Source organism: Piliocolobus tephrosceles, chromosome 2, assembly GCF_002776525.5.
Source record: "Piliocolobus tephrosceles isolate RC106 chromosome 2, ASM277652v3, whole genome shotgun sequence".
Classification (NCBI taxonomy): Eukaryota; Metazoa; Chordata; class Mammalia; order Primates; family Cercopithecidae; genus Piliocolobus; species Piliocolobus tephrosceles.
In genome coordinates, this window is record NC_045435.1 from 178,618,228 (window position 1) to 178,626,793 (window position 8,566).

The 8,566-nt window shown below is 39.2% G+C and overlaps 1 long non-coding RNA gene across 1 annotated transcript; it reads right to left on the reverse strand.

Annotated features, from left to right (window-relative positions):
- Positions 1-1,261: 1,261 nt before the first annotated feature.
- On the reverse strand, positions 1,262-5,462 carry LOC113225072. Its single transcript, XR_003309693.2, has 2 exons — positions 4,253-5,462; positions 1,262-2,307 (listed from the first exon to the last, which is right to left on the reverse strand). It is a non-coding gene; the product is annotated as an uncharacterized LOC113225072 (long non-coding RNA).
- Between the last annotated feature and the right edge of the window lie 3,104 nt (positions 5,463-8,566).

Below are 8,566 nucleotides of genomic sequence, written 5' to 3' on the forward strand. Positions count from 1 at the left end.
GGGCCACAGAGCGAGACTCCGCCTCAAAAAAAAAAAAAAAAAAAAGAAAGTATGTATAATTTGTAATAATATAAATGGGAAGAAATAAAAGGTTATTTTGGCAATCTGAGTTTCTTAATCCAAAAATTAAAAATCAAAACACTTTCATATGTAAGAGTTAAGTGGGTTTTTTCTTTATTAATACATGATAATGAACAACCATGTGACAAAGTACTGCAGTGTATGGTTTGGTGGCGTCTCCTTGCCTCTAGGATGGGATTTTTTCCAGGTGATTCTTCAGGATCTGACATCGATGCCCAACACAGGCTTTTTAATGGCAATGCATGAGTTTTAGAGGTCACTGCCCCATCTTTCTTCAGGTGCTGTGTGCCATTTTCTCCCACCCATTTTATCCTCCATTACTTATAAAAACCCCACTCTAAAATTCAACCTATGTTATAAAATTAACATAATCAGGAGTTAGTATACATTGTTCCACAATGATAAAATGAAGACTCATAATGTACTATCTTGTTTGCTCTAACTTTTGAAGGATTTATATACTCTCTAAAGAGTCAGAGTAATACATAACACAAAACATGCAAAGAACCTTATCACTGGGTGTATATAATATGCTGGGAATTACTAAAGTACTCAAAAGCTTAATTTTCTTGTTTTTTTTTTTTTTTTTTTTGAGACTGGAGTCTCGCTCTGTTGCCCGGGCTGGAGTGCAGTGGCCGGATCTCAGCTCACTGCAAGCTCCGCCTCCAGGGTTTACGCCATTCTCCTGCCTCAGCCTGCCGAGTAGCTGGGACTACAGGCGCCCGCCACCACGCCCGGCTAGTTTTTGTATTTTTTTAGTAGAGACGGGGTTTCACCGTTTTAGCCAGGATGGTCTTGATCTCCTGACCTCGTGATCCACCCGTCTCAGCCTCCCAAAGTGCTGGGATTACAGGCTTGAGCCACCGCGCCCGGCCATAAAAGCTTAATTTTCTTGGAATAGCAACTGTCCACTGAAAACTACAGTGTTCAAACAAAAGGTTATGTGTTAATAAATGAAAATACAGTACCTGATTTGGCATAAATTGTGAGATCTTTTTCACTAGTAAAGTGCTTAATTAAGAAACATTTTTCCACTATTAATTTGTCAGAGGCACAAAATATCTTTGTGTCTCTCTTTAAAGTATTAGTTTTTTAAATTATGGTACTGTCCATTTAAATTTTACTTAATTAGAAAGCTTTACTGTTTTTTTTCTCTCAGCAATTAAAAAAAAAAAACTACTTGAAGAATAACATTTAATTTTTATTTTCAAAATGTTGCCATAAACATACATCCAACACTGAATTTGATCCCCTCCATTGGCTGTCTGTGTGCCATGAAGCACTTGTGACAGAAAATATATGTAAGCTTAGGGTAAAAGCTTATAAGGAATCAAAATATCTTCCAAAAAGAGGGGGTAGGGACAAGAGTAATCAATAAGTTTAAAAATCATAACTTTCATTTTATAAAAAATAGTTTGAATAATTTTCTTATAAATCTTTAATGCTTACAAAAGCAGGAAATACATTTAAAATAGTCTTTTTAACACAGATTCATTTGTACAATATGGTCATAAGAAAAATAACTAAAATGACATTTCAGTAGTCTATATTCTCTTCTCAGCAAATTCCACATAAAATTTAACTAATTTACAATTCAAAATAACATTTTAACTGCCAACAATGTCAGACTAGTTGTGGTTAGTACCTGAATATCAAGTTCTTCTCCATTTTATATATTGTACCACAATTTTAAATACAGATCCAGCAGTGATAGGTACTAATAACTATACTTAACTACATGGTTACCACCCATGACTACTGCATTGCAGCTTAAAACATGCTTTGGTCAGTACATTTAAAAGATATAAATCAAATAACGAGGCCAGAAAAGTTTTAGAATTTCCTGACCTTAAGTAAACTTTAAACACATGGACAAGGCAAAGAAAAATTATGATCAAATATACAGAGAGGTTTCTATTTTTTCAACCATTTGGCATTTTATATTATTAATTTCGCTGTTTAAAATAGTATTTTATATTCCTGTGCACTGATTATCATTGCTCTCCGAATTAAAACTAAACTACAATTACCTTTCTAGAATGTCCAGTAGTGTATATATTAATTGCTCCTTTTGCATTTCCATGAAGTTGATCCTTCATCCTGTAACTTTTTAAATTTTGGACCAAGAAAGAACCACCAACCAAATCCAATGAAAACACAAATAATGGACTCCACATAATAACCATCCAGGGCTGTAACACATGAGCCACCCAGTTTTTTGCAAAGCTGTAAAAATAAAACTATAATAAATAATCTACAATTTCAAAATGGAAGTATTCAGCAATTAACATGCTTCTACTTTATAACTAATTAATCAAAATATATTTTTCTTAAAACATTTCAGTATTTCACTGAATTCCAATGACAAAATATGTTAATGTATCTTAATCTCTCTAATGCTACTAACAGGATTAAAAACAATTTTCAGTTCTTGCTGTAAACAATACTCATTTTCTTTTTTGAGGCAGAGTCTCACTTGTTGCCCTAGCTGGAATGAAGTGGTGTGATAAGGGCTCACTGCAATCTCTGGCTCCTGGGCTCAAGCAATCCTCTCACCTCAGCCTTCTGAGTAGCTAAGACCATAGGCGTGCACCACCATGTCCCGTTAATTTCTATATTTTTTGTAGAGCTGGTGTTTCACCATGTTGCCCAGGGTGGTCTTGAACTCCTGGGCTCAAGCAATCTGCCTGCTTCAGCCTCTCAAAATGCTGGAATTACAGGTGTGAGCCACCACACCCAGCTAAATATCTATTTTCTTTTTCTTTTTTTTTTTTAGAGACAGAGTCTCGTTCTGTCACCCAGGCTGGAGTACAGTGGTGCGATCTCAGCTCACTGCAACCTCCGCCTCCCAGTTTTGCAATTCTCCTGCCTCAGCCTCCTGAGTAGTTGGGACTATAGGCACACACTGCCACGTCTGGCTAATTTTTTGTATCTTTGTAGAGACGGGGTTTCACCGTGTTGCCCAAGTTGGTGTTGAACTCCTGAGCTCAGGCAATCCACCCACCTCAGCCTACCAAAGTGCTAAGAATACAGGCGTGAGCCACCGCACCTGGCCCGAATATCTATTTTCACGACGTAGCTTTCATATTCGGAAATGTGAAGAGATTTCCAGTCCATCTAATCTAGAAGTAGACTAATGTCACTTTGAAAGAATTCATCAACAAACCACTCACTATTCAGGTTTAGTTATAACTGTTGTATGAATAGCCAATGAACATTCCCTTTTCTATCACTACAAAACTTAAGCTATTAATTATGCATTTATTTATTTATTCATTTATTTATTTTTGAGACAGAGTCTTGCTGTATCACCCAGGCTGGAGTGCAGTGGCATGATCTCGGCTCACTGCAACCTCCACCTCCTGGGTTCCCGCCATTCTTCTGCCTCAGCCTCCCAAGTAGCTGGGACTACAGGCGCCCACTACCACACCCGGGTAATTTTTTGTATTTTTAGTAGAGACGGGGTTTCACCGTGTTAGCCAAGATGGTCTCGATCTCTTGACCTTGTGATCTGCTGGCCTCAGCCTCCCAGAGTGCTGAGATTACAGGCTTGAGCCACCGCGCCCAGCCTTAATTATGCATTTATATAGTGCCTGCTGTGTAGGATAGTGATCCTCAAGGTGGGGAAAAAGAGATCGCCTCTCCTTTACTGAGAAATGCCTTTAAGAGAACTAGTCTTGCTGATTTGAATTATTATAACCCTCAGCCTTGATGTGAAAGAAAAAGTATATGTAGATTTCTATACCAGAACCTATGGACAGATATGATTTTTAAAAAAGATATAGTACTTCTAGAGGCAAAACAAAGATATTATTATCTTAGTATTAGCTTAATGTTATCTTTTTTTTTTTTTTTGAGACGGAGTCTCGCTCTGTCGCCCAGGCTGGAGTGCAGTGGCCGGATCTCAGCTCACTGCAAGCTCCGCCTCCCGGGTTTACGCCATTCTCCTGCCTCAGCCTCCCAAGTAGCTGGCACTACAAGCACCCGCCACCTCGCCCGGCTAGTTTTTTGTATTTTTTAGTAGAGACGGGGTTTCACCGTGTTCACCAGGATGGTCTCGATCTCCTGACCTCGTGATCCGCCCGTCTCGGCCTCCCAAAGTGCTGGGATTACAGGCTTGAGCCACCGCGCCCGGCCAGCTTAATGTTATCTAAAATTAAAACATACTTACCTCAACAGCATCAGGTGTTCGACAATTCTGGTTTGATGCTCCTACACACTCTTTTACTGTGAGGGGATCTACAAGCCAAAGAGCTACTGTAGAAGGCCAGTTTCCTCCCAGATTGGACACGGTATTTAAAAGGGTCATGTATGTTCCTCCAATAAGTGGATCACTAACCTTTGCATTGAAAGCCATTATAGAAACATACATGCTGTACACTGTAACCTACAGGAAAAACGTAAAACATCTTTAGTATGATTATAAAGCTTATAAAGCTACAGTCTAAATTAAGAACATCAAAATCATAAACCTGAAAATTAATTTTCATGATATTTATTGAACTCAATTCAACAAATACTCATCAAGCACCTACTACAGGCCAGGCTTTAAGATCACAGCAATACAAAGATGTGACCTTGGTCCCTCTGTGACACTGAAGAATTTATTCTAGGTTGGAAAATAGGGAATAAATAATTACAAATATAGCAAGTATTGTAAATAGAAGTGCACACATTGTGTTACTGGAGCATAAATATAAATGAGATTAATTATACTACAAGTAGTCAAGAAAGACACCACAGAGAAAATGTTAGATGAGATGGCATTAAAGGATGCATAATGCACACAGTAAAATGCAAAACCTCGTATTTGTACTGTACCTAAATATATATCATATATTGCACGTGTATATATACGTATTCATATGTATGCATTTATTACACATATAAATACGCAAATATTTAAAGAAATAGGAATATATATATTTTCTCCTACATATACACAAGAAAAGTATTTCAAAATTTATGGGACAAACTGGAGAAAAACATCCTTAAGAGGCAAAAAGTACTTAAAAGGCAAGAAATAACCTTTAATTTAGAAAGATGGAAACAAACTGTGTTTCCATAATGGTATTCCTTTGAATATTGTTTTTGGGGGTGTTCACAGAAAAAGAAGTTCAAAGTCAAATAAGACTGAAAGACATTAACATACACAAAATTGGTTCATTTCATTGTATGCCTTTTGAAATCTTTGCAACATAAACTCCTTGAGGGCAGGGATTTTGGCGTGATTTATTCATTACATTTCAGTACTCAGAATGGTTTCTGGCAGGGAAGAGGTGTTCACTTAGTAATTGTTGAAGAAGCTGGGTGCAGTGGCTCACGCCTATAATCCCAGCACTTTGGGAGGCCGAGGCGGGTGGATAATCTGAGGTTAGGAGTTCAAGACCAGCCTGGCCAATGTGGTGAAACCCCGTCTCTACTAAAAATACAAAAATTAACTGGGTGCAGTGGCGCTCACCTATAATCCCAGCTACCTGGGAGACTGAGGCAGGAGAATCACTTGAACCCGGGAGGCGGAGGTATTACAGTGAGCCGAGTGCCACTGCACTCCAGCCTGGGCAACAGAGTGAGACTCTGTCTCCAAAAAAAAAAAAAAAAAAAGTGTTGAAGGACTCATTAAGGCGCTACTTACAGAGGGCTTATGTCATACATCATTTCTCAAATTTACTTGGCCTTGTACCTTTTTTCCCCCATAAAGCATCTGGTTATCTCAGTTTCAGTGACTATGCTTCAGGAAATTCTCAAATGAAATACAAAGCTAAATAAATACTTTTCGGGCTATAACTTACCAATGGAAATACTAAAGCATTGACTAGTTAAAGCACTTCTTCAACCTTCTATTACACGTCTAGCATTAACTAAGCATGTGCAAAGCAGAAAAAAAATTATATTTGGCAGTCTGGCCTCAATAATTTTATAGGCATAGAATTTAGTCAGACATGATGCCCTACGGATTTCTCCTAAATGATTTACTGTATGCACAAAACTACTAAGATTACCTGGTAGTCATGTTTTTAGGTTTCAGTTAAAAACTAAGTAATACATTAGCAAATACAACTTTCAAAGGATGTAAGCTAGAAAAATCCAAAGTGACTCAGAAATATGCATTAGCAATAACTGCAGTTAAGCCCCAAAGGTTATTTCTGGGCCTTTGCCATTTACTTGAGTCACTTGCATCCAGAACAAAAAAATCTCATTCTGGGCCAGGCATGGTGGCTCACGCCTGTAATCCCAGCACTTTGGGAGGTTAAGACGGGTGGATCACCTGAGGTCGGCAGTTCTAGACCAGCCTAATCAATATGGAGAAACCCTGTCTCTACTAAAAAAAAACAAAATGAACCAGGCATGGTGGCGTATGCCTGTAATTCCAGCTACTTGGAAGGCTAAGGCAGAAGAACTGCTTGAATCCTGGAGGCGGAGATTGTGGTGAGCAAAGATCGCACCATTGCACTCCAGCCTGGGCAACAAGAACGAAACTCTGTCTCAAAAAAAAAAAAAAAAAAAAAGTCTCATTCTGCAACAGCAGCTTAGGCTAGAGCAAAGTGGGGATTCCTTCTTTTAGGGATTACAAACATATTTAAGAAAGAAAGAAAAAGCAGCTTGACACAGCTTTCAAAATCATAAAGAATAAGTCATAACTTTCAGGCCGGGCGTGGTGGCTCAAGCCTGTAATCCCAGCACTCTGGGAGGCCGAGACGGGTGGATCACGAGGTCAGGAGATCGAGACCATCCTGGCTAACACTGTGAAACCCCGTCTCTACTAAAAAATACAAAAAACTAGCCGAGCGAGGTGGCGGGCACCTGTAGTCCCAGCTACTCGGGAGGCTGAGGCAGGAGAATGGCGTAAACCCAGGAGGCGGAGCTTGCAGTGAGCTGAGATCCGGCCACTGCACTCCAGCCTGGGGAACAGAGCGAGACTCCGTCTCAAAAAAAAAAAAAAAAAAAAAAAAAACCAGTCCTTATAAACTGAAAAATTTATAAGCATTTGTAGAAGGCAAAATGTACAAGCTTTTGCATACTTTGGCAATATATAGATGATGACCAATGGACAATCTCTCAGTGCAAGGCAGTATTTGATTAGCAATTTTTAAAAATTGAGTTAGAACTAGAAAGAAATGATTTTAAGAAGTAAAAATCTGAATTTAAGAAGTAAAAATCTGACTTTTTCTTTGATCTTATTAACTTAATAAAAACGTTAAAAAAACTGTAAAAGTGTTCATTTGAAATAGTTTCATTTCTTCATTAAAAAAAAAAAAAAGCCAGGCGCGGTGGCTCATGCCTGTAATGTCAGCACTTTGGGAGGCCGAGGCGGGCGGATCACCAGAGGTCGGGAAATCGGGACTAGCCTGACCAACTTGGAGAAACTGAAAGAACACATTCCTCAGCCCTGGGCCCAGTACAAACACATATCTCAACTTCCTGGGCCCAACACAAACACATTCACACATTCCTCAGCCCTGGGCCCAGTACAAACACAGTCCTCCATATATCTCAACTTCCTGGGCCCAGTACAAACACACCATATATCTCAACTTCCTGGGCCCAGTACAAACACACCATATATCTCAACTTCCTGGGCCCAGTACAAACACACCATATATCTCAAACTTTGGAAAAACACCACCTGGAGAGACCCCCAATAAGATCACAACCGTTTGTGGCTTTACTGAAAGCGCGGGAACCAATAGAAAACTGCTAAATGTATAACTTAAAATGTTAACCAATTGTAATGCTGTAACGAAAAGAATTCCCTTGTTCCTCTATAACCTTACATATCCTGTTTACATCGGGCTATAAAAAGCGAGCACATGCATCGTTCGGGGCCCTCTCGTATGTTGTGGAACGGAGGGACCAAGTTCGGACTTGCAGTAAAGATCCTTGCCGCTTGGCTTTGACTCTGGATTCTGGTGGTCTTCTTCGGGGAACGAATGGTCTGGGCATAACAAAACCCCATCTCTACTAAGAAAATACAAAATCAGTGCGGCATGGTGGTGCATGACTATAATCTCAGCTACTTGGGAAGCTGAGGCAGGAGACTCGCTTGAACCCAGGGGGCGGAGGTTGCGGTGAGTCAAGATCGCGCCATTGCACTCCAGCCTGGGCAACAAGAGTGAAACTCCGTCTCAAAAAAAAAAAAAAATCACCAACCCAGAGTTGTTTCTTTCTGCTTTTCTACTAATTTACATTTGCTGACTTGCAGGGTGTGATTTCTTCCAATTTTTGCCTTAGCTCACAGATCACTACTAAAATAAAATTTTCTCTACCCATAGAAGTGGACTTTTTAAAAATTATCACCTTAACTTAAATTATTTGGATAATTTCCCCATTTAGACTAGGAGAAAGTATCCAGCTTTTTATTATCCCAGACCTCTTTACCATAATGTAATGAAAAACTATGAGTTAACTAGAATACAACTCCAATAAACAGATACAATTGTCTTGTTTTTCTAAGACCAGCCGAGCGGGCGCAAAAGAACCAGCA